At 44.6% G+C, this 12967-nt stretch overlaps 1 non-coding gene across 1 annotated transcript; it reads left to right on the forward strand.

Moving 5' to 3' along the window:
• Window positions 1-2305: 2305 nt before the first annotated feature.
• Window positions 2306-2380, forward strand: Trnas-uga (transfer RNA serine (anticodon UGA)). Its single transcript has one exon. It is a non-coding gene; the product is annotated as a tRNA-Ser (tRNA).
• Window positions 2381-12967: the final 10587 nt, after the last annotated feature.

Genomic DNA, 12967 nt, shown 5'->3' on the forward strand with positions numbered 1-12967 from the left:
GGTTTGATGCAGCTCTCCATGCTACTCTATCCCGTGCAAGCTTCTTCATCTCCCAGTACCTACTGCAACCTACATCCTTCTGAATCTGCTTAGTGTATTCATCTCTTGGTCTCCCCCTATGTATTTTACCCTCCACGCTGCCCTCCAATACTAAATTGGTGATCCCTTGATGCCTCAGAACATGTCCTACCAACCGATCCCTTCTTCTGGTCAAGTTGTGCCACAAACTTCTCTTCTCCCCAATCCTATTTAATACTTCCTCATTAGTTATGTGATCTACCCATCTAATCTTCAGCATTCTTCTGTAGCACCACATTTCAAAAGCTTCTGTTCTCTTCTTGTCCAAACTATTTACCGTCCATGTTTCACTTCCATACATGGCTACACTCCATACAAATACTTTCAGAAATGACTTCCTGACACTTAAATCTATACTCGATGTTAACAAATTTCTCTTCTTCAGAAACGCTTTCCTTGCCATTGCCAGTCTACATTTTATATCCTCTCTACTTCGTCCATCATCAGTTATTTTGCTCCCCAAATAGCAAAACTCCTTTACTACTTTAAGTGTCTCATTTCCTAATCTAATACCGTCAGCATCACCCGACTTAACTCGACTACATTCCATTATCCTCGTTTTGCTTTTGTTGATGTTCATCTTATATCCTCCCTTCAAGACACCATCCATTCCATTCAACTGCTCTTCCAAGTCCTTTGCTGTCTCTGACAGAATTACAATGTCATCGGCGAACCTCAAAGTTTTTATTTCTTCTCCATGGATTTTAATACCTACTCCAAATTTTTCTTTTGTTTCCTTTACTGCTTGCTCAATATAGAGATTGAATAACATCGGGGAGAGGCTACAACCCTGTCTTACTCCCTTCCCAACCACTGCTTCCCTTTCATGTCCCTCAACTCTTATAACCGCCATCTGGTTTCTGTACAAGTTGTAAATAGCCTTTCGCTCCCTGTATTTTACCCCTGCCACCTTTAGAATTTGAAAGAGAGTATTCCAGTCCACATTGTCAAAAGCTTTCTCTAAGTCTACAAATGCTAGAAACGTAGGTTTGCCTTTCCTTAATCTTTCTTCTAAGATAAGTCGTAAGGTCAGTATTGCCTCACGTGTTCCAGGCAAGGAGGAACTTGCCGAACACAGGTCCCGTGTTCCCCGTTGTTAGCGCAGCGGCTACGTCGCAGGAGGCTGCGTCCCCGCAGCCCGGCGTGGCCGTGGACGTCCGTCGTAGGCTCACCGTTCTCGACGATTGGAGCCGCACCGAGGCTCGGTCCCAGGAATCTGCTCGTGCCTGTTGTCGGTTGTCGAGGTGGTGTTTAGGCAGGAGACTCAGCAGCAACACACAGCCGGTATTGCTGTACTTGTACTGCCCCAGTGGCGGTGAAGCTGAACAGCCTGAAGACAGGTAGATCGGTTCTTCATCGACGAAAGACAGGCTTCCCCCCCTCCCCCCCCCTTCCATCGCCAGTCAGCCACTGTTGTGGTCGGCAGGAATGTGGATCGTCTATCAGAAGTCTCCTTTGAGGCGGACGGCTGTAGATTTGCAGCAGTGGAATCCAAGTTGCCGGAAGTTCGTAGACGGTAGTTGAATTCACCAGAGCATCCTGTAAATTGGGGATGAAGTGGAACTATCACCCTCCCCCCTCCCCCTCGCGCACACTGGTGACTGAGATGATTGAATATCCTCTCTTTTCCAAGCCTGTAAACACTCTCGTCCGCTCTAGTGTTTGACTAGAGGGTTTCAGAGAGTTTCTTTATGTGAACTTTGCATCCCAAAATGTATTCTTATGACACCTCTAAGTGAAGTTACTACACGTAGCCTCGTTAATGTAGCACGTTCTGTCTGTTCCGCACTGTTGCCGAAATGCTGAATCGGTTGTTCTCGGTTTCCCAGTCGCATAGTCTGATGAAATGCGCTCGTAGATTGTTTGTACTTTTGGTCTCCAACGTTGACATTCAGTTACAACACCGTTACGAAGCCGGTAGCAGTTGCGGCCCAGTTAGCCGTCTCTGTCGGTTCATAACAAAATATTATCCGTACACTACTTACTATTCCACTGTGCAACATACCGCAAAACGGTTAAATCTTTCTTAAAGGTCTAAAAGGGAGCTACATTGAACTTACACAGAAAAAGTGGGGACTAATAGGACTTGTTGCTACAAAACATGATTTTTAAATAGAATTTCTGATCCAATACTACGAAAAAATTCGCAAAAGAGCTTCTGTAAAGTTTGGAAGGCAGGAGACGAGGTACTGGCAGAAGTAAAGCTGTGAGGACGGGGCGAGAGTCGTGCTTGGGTAGCTCAGTTGGTAGAGCACTTGCCCGTGAAAGGCAAAGGTCCCGAGTTCGAGTCTCGGTCCGGCACACAGTTTTAATCTGCCAGGAAGTATCATACGGAGCTGCTGATTCATGATAACGCACGTCCCCACATCGAAAATGTCGTAATGTACAAGTCACGCCAAGGTAAGTGGGAGCCACTTGAACACCCGGCCTGTAGTACTGCTCTCATCCCGATGGATTATCACGCCAGCGCTCTCTTAAAATAAGACCTTTACAAATCAGCTGTACCTGTCGGAGGATGTGTATCAGGTAGTTACGGACTTCGTCAACCAGCAGACTTGTTGTTTTAGCTAACGGTTATCTCCGGTCTGATGCGTCGGTGGGATGATTTCCTGAATGCCCACGGCGATTTTTCCTCATCGGCATACCGATTCTAGACTGTACGGCATTTGTGGCAAATGAGCTACTAATTAGTAGCTCACTTGCCACAAAGAACTAGAATGGCCCTCTCAAAAATATAATAACCGTTTCTATGTTAATATGGGAGTCCATTACACTTTCAATTGAAGGAGTCCAAAAACGCTAAAATCAGTCTTACAAAACCCAATAATGCGGACGCTTGTCATCATCACCAATATTATTTCCAGGGCAGGCTCACAACAATGAGAAAATCGCGCGACGTGACTCTGCCGTTGGTTAGCACCTGTCTGCTTTGAGAGCTCAAGTCATCCGGGCGTGTGTCGGAGTTCTTCGAGAGGAATACAGTGATTACAGAGTTTGCTGTCGTTCTTAGCACTTAGAAGTTAAATAAGGTTTTGAAAGAAGGTTAACTGTTGAAGAGAAGCAGACTTGTGACGAAAAACAATGGAGGTAAGCGACCAATCCATATTCAGCCATCATAACAAGTCCACGCTGAAATGTGATACTGTAGGCAACAATTTCAAAAGCTGCTACTACTGAATGCTGTGTGTGCTAATGAGAGTAAGTGAATCCGAGCATTGTCGAAACCACTTCCAAAGTTTATACGCGTATTTCCTTAGTATTTTAGCTTGGGAATCTCCTGTGAATCGTGCATCACTCAGCTTCGACACATATGCTCCGCAAACCGCTTTACGGTGTGTGGCACAGAGTGTTTCAGCACTTCTGCCTTCCTTTTTGTATTCGCACGTGGAACAGGGAAGGTCTCCTGTAAACAAACCATCGTAACGAATCCAGTTGTTCTGATTTCCCAGTATTTAGCATTTTGTGAGAATATGTTGCCCATCGTTCTTCGACATGTATGCTCTTGAAATTTCTGCAGTACCTTCTTCGTGATGTACAACATCTTGCGGCGTCTGCGACTACAGTACGTATTTTGAGCATACCGTAACGTTCTCGCGACAACTCGAGAATCCTTCGACGAAACGTACCGACCTTAGTTGAATCTTCTCACTCACTTATATTACTCAAACCAGACAAAGGCTCCAGAGTGATAAGCAATTCTTAAAAATCTGTCGAACAAAATTTTTGTAAGCCACTTCTCTCGTGAATGAATTACAGTAATACTGGCCTGCAATTATGTGCATGCAGCCGACGACCCCTCTTGAATACGGTAATGCCTTGCACTTCTTTTCCAATCGCTTGATACGAGTAATCTGTGTAGAATGTCGCACTGTCTCATGCATCAACAACGTGCTTCCTCTGATGAACGATTTCTGTTGATTTCGTATTTCGTGGTCGCTTGTTTCAAAACTAGCTCTTCGGAATTTGTGCGATGATTCAAAGGAGCAATAATTGTTAAGCTTCGTGGCGTAATATTTTGGGACAGTCAAATACAGCAATTCGACCTTTATTGTATTCTATTTTTGGGCCAGTAGGGCAAACGCAGCAACTAATTAGAAAACTTCGATCCTTTAACCGGACTTGCGATGAACACACACACATTCAGTGGATCTACACTTAACGATGCTCTCAGCATGAGCCTCATGAGACTGACAAAACGAGCAGCGGATACCTCTCCGCTAAACCACGTGAAACTAGCGTAGATGCAGCAATCGAGAGTGCGCGCTGCTAAATTTTAACTCCAGTTCAGGTGTGTGCATGTTCCTACAAGCAGTAAATATACGGTCGAAGGAAACAGGTCTGTTAAACGGCTCATCTGCAACCCTCCGACCCTTCGCTATCTTAGATTAATTCTTCGGGATATATGCTAAGCAAAACAGATCGCCTTATATCCGTTGTCAATCGAATTAAATTTTTTAGAGAATCAAGAGAGATCGATTTCGATTTGTTTTGCGTTCGTAGCGTGAATGTAAAACTGCAGAAGTAAAACAAGCATCCCAATTAAATTACGTGTTTTGTCTCTACGTACGAACCTATTTGTCTGATTACCATTAAGTCCGTTATGCTCAGTACGCATGAAGGTGAAAGTGAATTAAAATATGTGGTTAGATACATCTGAAAAGAATTTTAGGAATAAATAGTTAGAAAATAATCCCAGATACGGAATTATTTTCGCTATTGCCTCTCATTATCGCAAGTTACTGTTCCACTACTTAGAACCATTCATTATGTGGTACGGAAATGAAGTGTTTCGTAGGACAGCGTTCATACTGAATGTCATTATCATCTTAGCATTAACTTTACCATTGAAGTTTATCTTAACATTTTATTGAAGTTTACATGTTCAGTAAAGTATGTATTACATAAGTTTTCTTTAGCATTTGAAGGTAAAGACACTGCACCGTGCATGTCGCCATGGGATGCACGTATTAATCTTCCTCCATTCCGCAGGATTTTGCATCTAAGTACGAGATATAAGATGACAATTTATATTTTAACAACTTGTTTGCATGTTTCTGAAACTACTATCTTCAGTATTCTTATTCGGATACAACGATATATCAATGTGGTGTCACCGCCAGACACCACACTCGCTACGTGGTAGCCTTTAAATCGGCCGCGGTCCGGTAGTATACGTCGGACCCGCGTGTCGCCACTATCAGTGATTGCAGACCAAGCGCCGTCACACGGCAGGTCTAGAGAAACTTCCTAGCACTCGCCCCAGTTGTACAGCCGACTTTGCTAGCGATGGTTCACTGATAAAATACGCTCTCATTTGCCGAGACGATAGTTAGCATAGCCTTGAGCTACGTCATTTGCTACGACCTAGCAAGGCACCATTATCAATTGCTATTTATCTTATGATGCATGTACCGTCAGAGCGATGTTCACCAATTATGGATTAAAGTTAAGTATTCCAGCAGCTACGTACTTTTCTTGATAGTATAATTACTTTACCTGTTCCAGACTTCACGCCAGCCTGCGTGAGCTAAACGCGCGCCTTTCGGCTTCCTCCAAACCCCGTGGATTGGCTCCTGCCAATCCACAACAGACAATGTTCCTCAGTCAGATGCAGTCGCTTGCCCTATTTCAAAGGAAACTTCTCGGCCTGCAAGATCCGGGCACTCACAAAGGGTTGGATCATTGGTAGCTGGGAGGTCCAATGTCAGGCGCGTTATGGAGACCCTTAGGGATATGGCTGCCAAGGAAGGGAAGAAAGCCCGTGTGCATACCCGGTGGGGCCAATCCTGATGTGGAACGGGTCCTTCCGGCTGCCATGAAGAGCACAGGGTGGAGCCAACTGCAGGTAGCTAATAGAAAGTACTGATGTTCTAATCGTTATAGGTACTTAAAATTATGCTTGGGCGACATTTTTTGCGAAGAACCTAACGGTGTTCAGAAAGGATAGGGTAAATACAGGTGGCAGTCGCTTGTTTGTTGCTGTTAGAAGCAGTTTATCTTGTACCGAAATGGGAGTAGATAGTTCCTGTGAGTTAGTATGGGTACATGTCATTCTCGACAACCGGATAAAATAATAACTGGATCGTTTTACTGACCTCCCAGCTGAAATAATACACTTGCTGAAAGGTTGAAACAAAACTTCAGTCTAATTTCAAACACGTACCCGACTCATACTGTTATAGTTGGTGGTGACTTTAACTTGCCCTCGATGTGTTGGTGAAAATACGTGTTTAAATCCGAAGGTATCCATGAAACATCATGCGAAATTGTGCTAAACGCATTCTCTGAAAATTATTTCAAGTAATTAGTTGACCAACCTACTAGAATCCTAAATGATTGTAAAAACACTGTTGATCTCTTAGGAGCCAATTATCCTGAGCGAGTAACGAGCATCAAAACAGATACAGCAATCAGTGAACACAGGGTTGTTGTAGCGAGCCTAAGGACCTTAACTCCAAAAGCCACTAAAAATACTTCTATTCAAAAAACCAGATAAAAATTCGCTTCACTGTTTCCTGAGAGACAATTTCCATTCCTCCTTAATTAACTATGTAACCTGATATAGCTTGAATTCAAACAAATAGTATCGACAGCAATTGAAAGATTTATACCAAACAAATTAAAAAACGACTACACAAACCAGATCGTAACACCGCTGCAGAAAAAACGAAAAAGCATGCCAAACTTAAACGGACGCATAACACCCAAAATGGCCGATCTTTTACAAAAGCTCGAAATTTAGTGCGGATATCAACATGAAATGCTTTTATTACTTACCATAAAGGACCTTTGCCTCGCAACCTGGTAGAAAATCCAAAGAGATTTTGCTCGTATGTTATATATGTAGCGAGAAGGCACAATCTGCGCTTTCTTGCGCGATAACAAAGGAAATAATATCGATGACAGTACTAGCAATGCAGATTTGCTAAACAAAGCTCTCCGAAATTCCTTCAACAAAGAAGACGTATCAAATATTTCATAATTTGAATCAAGAACAGCTGCCAACAACAAGAATAATTTTGCATTAAATGCCCTCGGAGTAGTGAAGCAACTCAAATCATTTAATAAAAGCAAGTTTTACGGTCCGGAATGTAAGTGAATTAAGTTCCTATGAGAGTACGCTGATGCAATAGCTTCACAATTAACAATATAAACAACAGCTCGCTCGTCGAAAGATCCGTACACAAGGACAGGAAAATTTCACAGGTCACACTAATACTCTAGAACGGCAATAGGAGTATTCCACTAAATTACAGAACCCTAGCATTAACGTCGATATGCAGTCGGATTTTGGAACATATATTGTGATCAAACTTTTACCTCGAAGATTTAAAACACATCGTTCTTATGAAACAGAAGTAGCTGTATACTCAAAGATGTGTTGAGTGGAATCTACAAAGGATTTCGTATTGATTCCGTTTTTCTAGATTTCCATAATGTAACTGGGTGATGTCTTTTGATGCTAGTCAATTGTCAGGATGAGCATTACTGCAAAGGGCATTTGATTCCAAAACATTATGTCAGGATGAAAAACACTAAATAAATTACTTTTCCTCTCTTAACAACACGTGGGCATGGTGGGTTCTTCCTTGGCTCGGGTATGAGGTAGAATGAAACAGCATTTTACATAAGATAACTTTTATTGAAGATTTGTAAAATGGTTTCCTTACTGGATTGTTCTGGCTGGGAGAGTGGCAGCTGTGTCGTTTGCGAAGCCTCTTCTGTGTGAGCGGCGGCGTCTGATTATGCCTGGCGGTGTGTATCTCGTGTCGCTGTTTCGCCCAGTTGACTGGGACACGCATCGTGAGGTGGCCCGTTTAATTATTGAGAACGAAGTCATGAATTGGATGGTGATACCTCGGATGTGGCGTCCCAGTGTTCCTCTTCTCTATGCAGCCGCGTGTGTCAGAGTTGTGCGAGGGCCAGCGTCCTGGACTCGAACAACAGACTCCAGCTTGCCAGTCTTCGGCTGTCAGATCTTCATCACCAGCTCACAGGTGACTGCTGATGTGAGGCCGTCTCCTTCCCGTCCTCACGAGTCACCCGGGTACGTAAAAATCAGTCTTCAAATACCTTCTGACTTCTGTCTTCTGGCGGCGAGGCTGCTGCTTGCTATTCCATTACAGCGGCGGGCTTGGTGCTTCTGTGTACGATGTAGTCTATTCCTGCATGACGGTCTTCAGCACCGACTGAACTGTACTGGAACTGAACTCGAACCGAAACTGAACTGCAAACTACTACTGTCTGGCCCACTGCGCCTCGCGTATTTATTCACTTCAGTTCACTAGAGGTGAATGACTTCACGGTCATTGCCTCTTCTTGAAAAGCTTCTCGAAGAATCTTCTTAACGTCGGTCATTGGCTCTTGGAATGTAGGCGAGGGCCTTTGCTCACATGTGACAATTGAGAAACACGTGAGCCGGTCGGGTGCTGAATCTACAGCTTCCGCTTATGTGGGGAGGGCGATGGCTTCTCCTGAACGTGTCGACTTCACGGTCATTGCCTCTGCTGCACTGCGCGCTATTTGCCAGTGTGTAACTCTTCTAAACTAAACTAAGTTTTTCATTTATTTTCTAATTTCTACTTCACTTCACATTGATTTCACTAATTTATTTACCTATCTTAAGTACCACTCAACAAGAAGGCTTTTGTCACCGTACTTCACAAGTGGCTTGTAATCAAATAGCGTGCTTACGTGATATGGCCTCACTTATGCAAGTGGATACGTGTTTTTCTGTCAGAGAAGTCACAGTTCGTAGTAGACCGAGCGAGACTGTGCAGTGGTTAGCACACTGGACTCACATTCGGGAGGACGGCAGTTCAAACTCGCGTTCGGCCATCCATATTTAGATTTTCTGTAATTTCCCTCAATCGTTTCAGGCAAATCCCGGGATGATTCCTTTGAAAGGGCATGGATGATTTCGTTCCCCATCCATCCCTATATAGGGGGCAGAGTTTCACGGACATGATGCGGGATTTGGGATGGGCATCATTAAATCACAAGCGTTTCTCGTTGCGGCGGGACCTTATCACGACATTTCAGTCACCAGTTTGCTCCTCCGAGTGAAAAAAATATTTTGTTGACGCTGGCATACATCGGGAGAAAAGATCATGTTTATAAAATAAGGAAAATTAGAGTTCGTACGGAAAGGTATATTTGTTTGATTTTTCTGCGCATTGCTCCAGAGTGGAATAACAGGGGATTATTGTAAAGGTGGTTCGATGAAGCCTCTCCAAGGGATTTAAGTGTGATTTGCAGAGTATCCATGAAGATGTAGATGTATACAACGAAAGTTTGAAAGTGAGGGTCCTAATTTAGACCCTCACTCTCAAACGTTCCAAGACGTTATCCCTACAGCAGCAGGTCAGCTCAGAAATCATAAGACGCTGGAGCACCTATCTTTAACGACTTCATTGGTCCTGGTTTTATTACCTGGTAAGCGCTTTCAGATGCTCCGACACTGTTCTAAGGAGTTCCGGCCTCGGTTTTTACAGACTGTGGGTGGCACATCCTGCAGTATGAGCATACTGAATGAGTATGCTTGCATTCTGAATATCTCTTCTTGCTCGACAAGATGTGGGTACTTCTCCCTCTATGTCATAATTAGAACGCTGGATAAGTTTTGACAAGAGAAGGTGAAAAAGCTATGTTCTCTCTGTTTCCGGCCTAGACACCGAGAAGAGCACGTGGTTCCAGTGTTTGCTAAAACTAACATAACGTCAGTTCTAGGCTGGTCAACAGAATTAACCATCGATCGAGCTCAGCATTGGTCAGGGAGAGAGTACGTGACATGTGTGACCGAAGTGATGTGACATCCAGAGTGTTGCTGTCTCTACACTATTTTATACCAAACCTTCTAATCAGACAAGTCTTGGACCGATTTGATGGCATCTTTTGGTCACTAGCGGAGTACACAAGGAGGAAATCAGCGTCCTGTCAACTAGCCAACTTTGAACGTCTTAATAACAATGCGCAGTCGAACGAGGACGCTCACACGGTCGTCAACCTGCGTGAGAAGGGATTCGACGCAACCACATTGAAAGTGCTCAGCAAGGGTCTTAATTTCTCAGTTACCCCCATAAATGTTCCTGCGGCGTCCTTCGTTAGTGTAATGGAGCAGGTGGCCCTGAAATTTACTGCCAATGATGCTGAAGAAGTGCGAGAGGAGATTCGCAGAGCACTCACGAAACATCTCTGGAGATGGGTTGTTTTCCCTTAAACAATTCAGGGAAGTGTCAGTGTCGTCGTAACTGCCGTCTGCTTCACGTCTGCCGTGCAGCGAGCTACCTTGATTTAAGTATTAACTGTATTTTTCTTACTTGTCACTTCTTCTTCTTCTGTCTGATTTTGATTTTAGGAAGCTTTAATTTTCGAGTGCTAGTAATAGTGTTCCATAGATTTCGTGTTTGTTTGAATACAGTCAGAGAGAGTCTCTTTAGTCAGCCACAGTGCCAGTAGTGCTAGTGTTTGTTTTCAATACAGTCCAGAGACAGGTAGTGCTATTTTCATTGTTTTCTACAAGAAGTGGCTAGCAACCACAGTTTAGTCAACAATCAGCCGCCTTTAGTGAATTAGCAGACTAGTTAAAAATTGATTAACTCTCTACAGTAAACTGATTTCTTAGGATAGATAGGATATGTGACTGCTGTGAACGGACGCAGGAGGAGCTGGCCACTGTTCGCGAACAGCTGAACGTATTGATGGCCGCGGTCAGCCGTCTTCAGGCTGCTGCCTCGGAGTGTAGCGGCAGTGGGGAGTCTGGTGCGTCGCATGGTACACCCCAGGTTTTACATGCTTCACCCACTGTCCCTGCTGTCGAGACATCTTCGCGTTTACTGGGCGCGGTTGGGCCACCCTCTCCCCAAGGGGAGTGGCGGGTTCAGCGGCGTTCGCGGCGCACGAGGCGGAGGGTAAATGTGGAGGCTGGCCGTGTGGCATTGCCCGCTCTGCCTGTGAGTGGACATGTGGCTGCTCCTTCAGCAAGGTCCGAGCAGGCACACGGGGGGAGGGGTTTATTAGTTATTGGGAGCTCCAACGTTAGGCGGGTGATGGCGCCCCTTTGGAAAATAGCGGAAAGGTCGGGGAAGATGGCCAGTGTTCACTCTGTCTGCTTGCCGGGGGGGTCTCATCCGAGATGTGGAGGAGGCCTTGCCGGCGGCGATAGAGAGCACTGGGTGCACCCGACTGCAAATTGTTGCTCATGTCGGCACCAATGACTCCTGCCGTCTGGGTTCAGAGGTCATCCTCAGTTCGTACAGGCGGTTGGCGGAACTGGTGAAGGCAGAAAGCCTCGCTCGCGGGGTGGAATCAGAGCTAACTATTTGTAGTATCGTTCCCAGAACCGATCGCGGTCCTCTGGTTTGGAGCCGAGTGGAAGGCTTAAACCAGAGGCTCAGACGATTCTGCGGAGATCTGGGGTGCTAATTTCTCGACCTCCGCTATCGGGTGGAGAAATGTAGGGTCCCCCTGGATACGTCAGGCGTGCACTACGCGCCGAAAGCGGCTGCAAGGGTAGCGGAGTACGTGTGGAGTGCACATGTGGGTTTTTAAGGTTAGATAATTCCCTCCCTAGACCCGAAAAGACGCCTCCTGAGACGCGGCAAGGTAGGAATAGGCAAAATGCAACAGGGAATAACAATATTAATGTGCTAATAGTAAACTGCAGGAGCGTCTATAGAAATGTCTCAGAACTGCTCTCATTAATAAACGGTCACAACGCCCATATAGTACTAGGGACAGAAAGTTGGCTGAAACCAGACGTAAACAGTAATGAAATCCTAAACTCAGATTGGAATGTATACCGCAGAGACAGGCTGGACAGTAAAGGGGGAGGCGTGTTTATAGCGATAAGAAGTGCAATAGTATCGAAGGAAACTGACGGAGATCCGAAATGTGAAATAATTTGGGTGAACGTCACGGTTCAAGCGGGCTCAGACATGGTAATTGGATGTCTCTATAGGCCTCCTGGCTCAGCAGGTGTTGTGGCTGAGCACCTGAAGGATAATTTGCAAAATATTTCGAGTAGATTTCCCCACCATGTTATAGTTCTGGGTGGAGATTTTATTTGCCGGATATAGACTGGGAGACTCAAACGTTCATGACGGGTGGCAGGGACAAAGAATCCAGTAAATTTTTTTAAAGTGCTTTATCTGAAAACTACCTTGAGCAGTTAAACAGAGAACCGACTCATGGCGATAACGTATTAGACCTTCTGGTGACAAACAGACCGAACTATTTGAAACAGTTGACGCAGAACAGGGAATCAGCGATCATAAAGCGGTAACTGCATCGATGATTTCAGCCGTATATAGAAATATTAAAAAAGGTAGGAAGATTTTTCTGTTTATCAAAAGGGACAAAAAGCAGATTACAGAGTACCTGACGGCTCAACTCATAAATTTTGTTTCAAGTACAGATAGTGTTGAGGATCAGTGGACAAAGTGCAAAACCATCGTACAATACGCGTTAGATGAGTATGTGCCAAGGAATATTGTATGAGATGGGAAAGAGCCACCGTGGCACAACAACCGAGTTAGGAAACTGCTGCGGAAGCAAAGGAAACTCCACAGCAAACATAAACATAGCCAAAGCCTTGCAGACAAACAAAAACTACGCGAAGCGAAACGTAGTGTGAGGAGGGCTATGCGAGAGGCGTTCAATGAATTCGATAGTAAAGTTCTGTGTACTGACTTGGCAGAAAATCCAAAGAAATTTTGGTCTTATGTCGAAGCGGTATGTGGATCAAAACAAAATGTCCAGACACTCAGTGACCAAAATGGTACTGAAACAGAAGATGACAGACTAAAGGCCGAAATACTAAATGTCTTTTTCCAAAGCTGTTTCACAGAGGAAGACTGCACTTTAGTTCCTTCTCTAGATTGTCACACAG

The sequence above is a fragment of the Schistocerca serialis genome, chromosome 7 (assembly GCF_023864345.2).
Source record: "Schistocerca serialis cubense isolate TAMUIC-IGC-003099 chromosome 7, iqSchSeri2.2, whole genome shotgun sequence".
NCBI classification, from domain to species: domain Eukaryota; kingdom Metazoa; phylum Arthropoda; class Insecta; order Orthoptera; family Acrididae; genus Schistocerca; species Schistocerca serialis.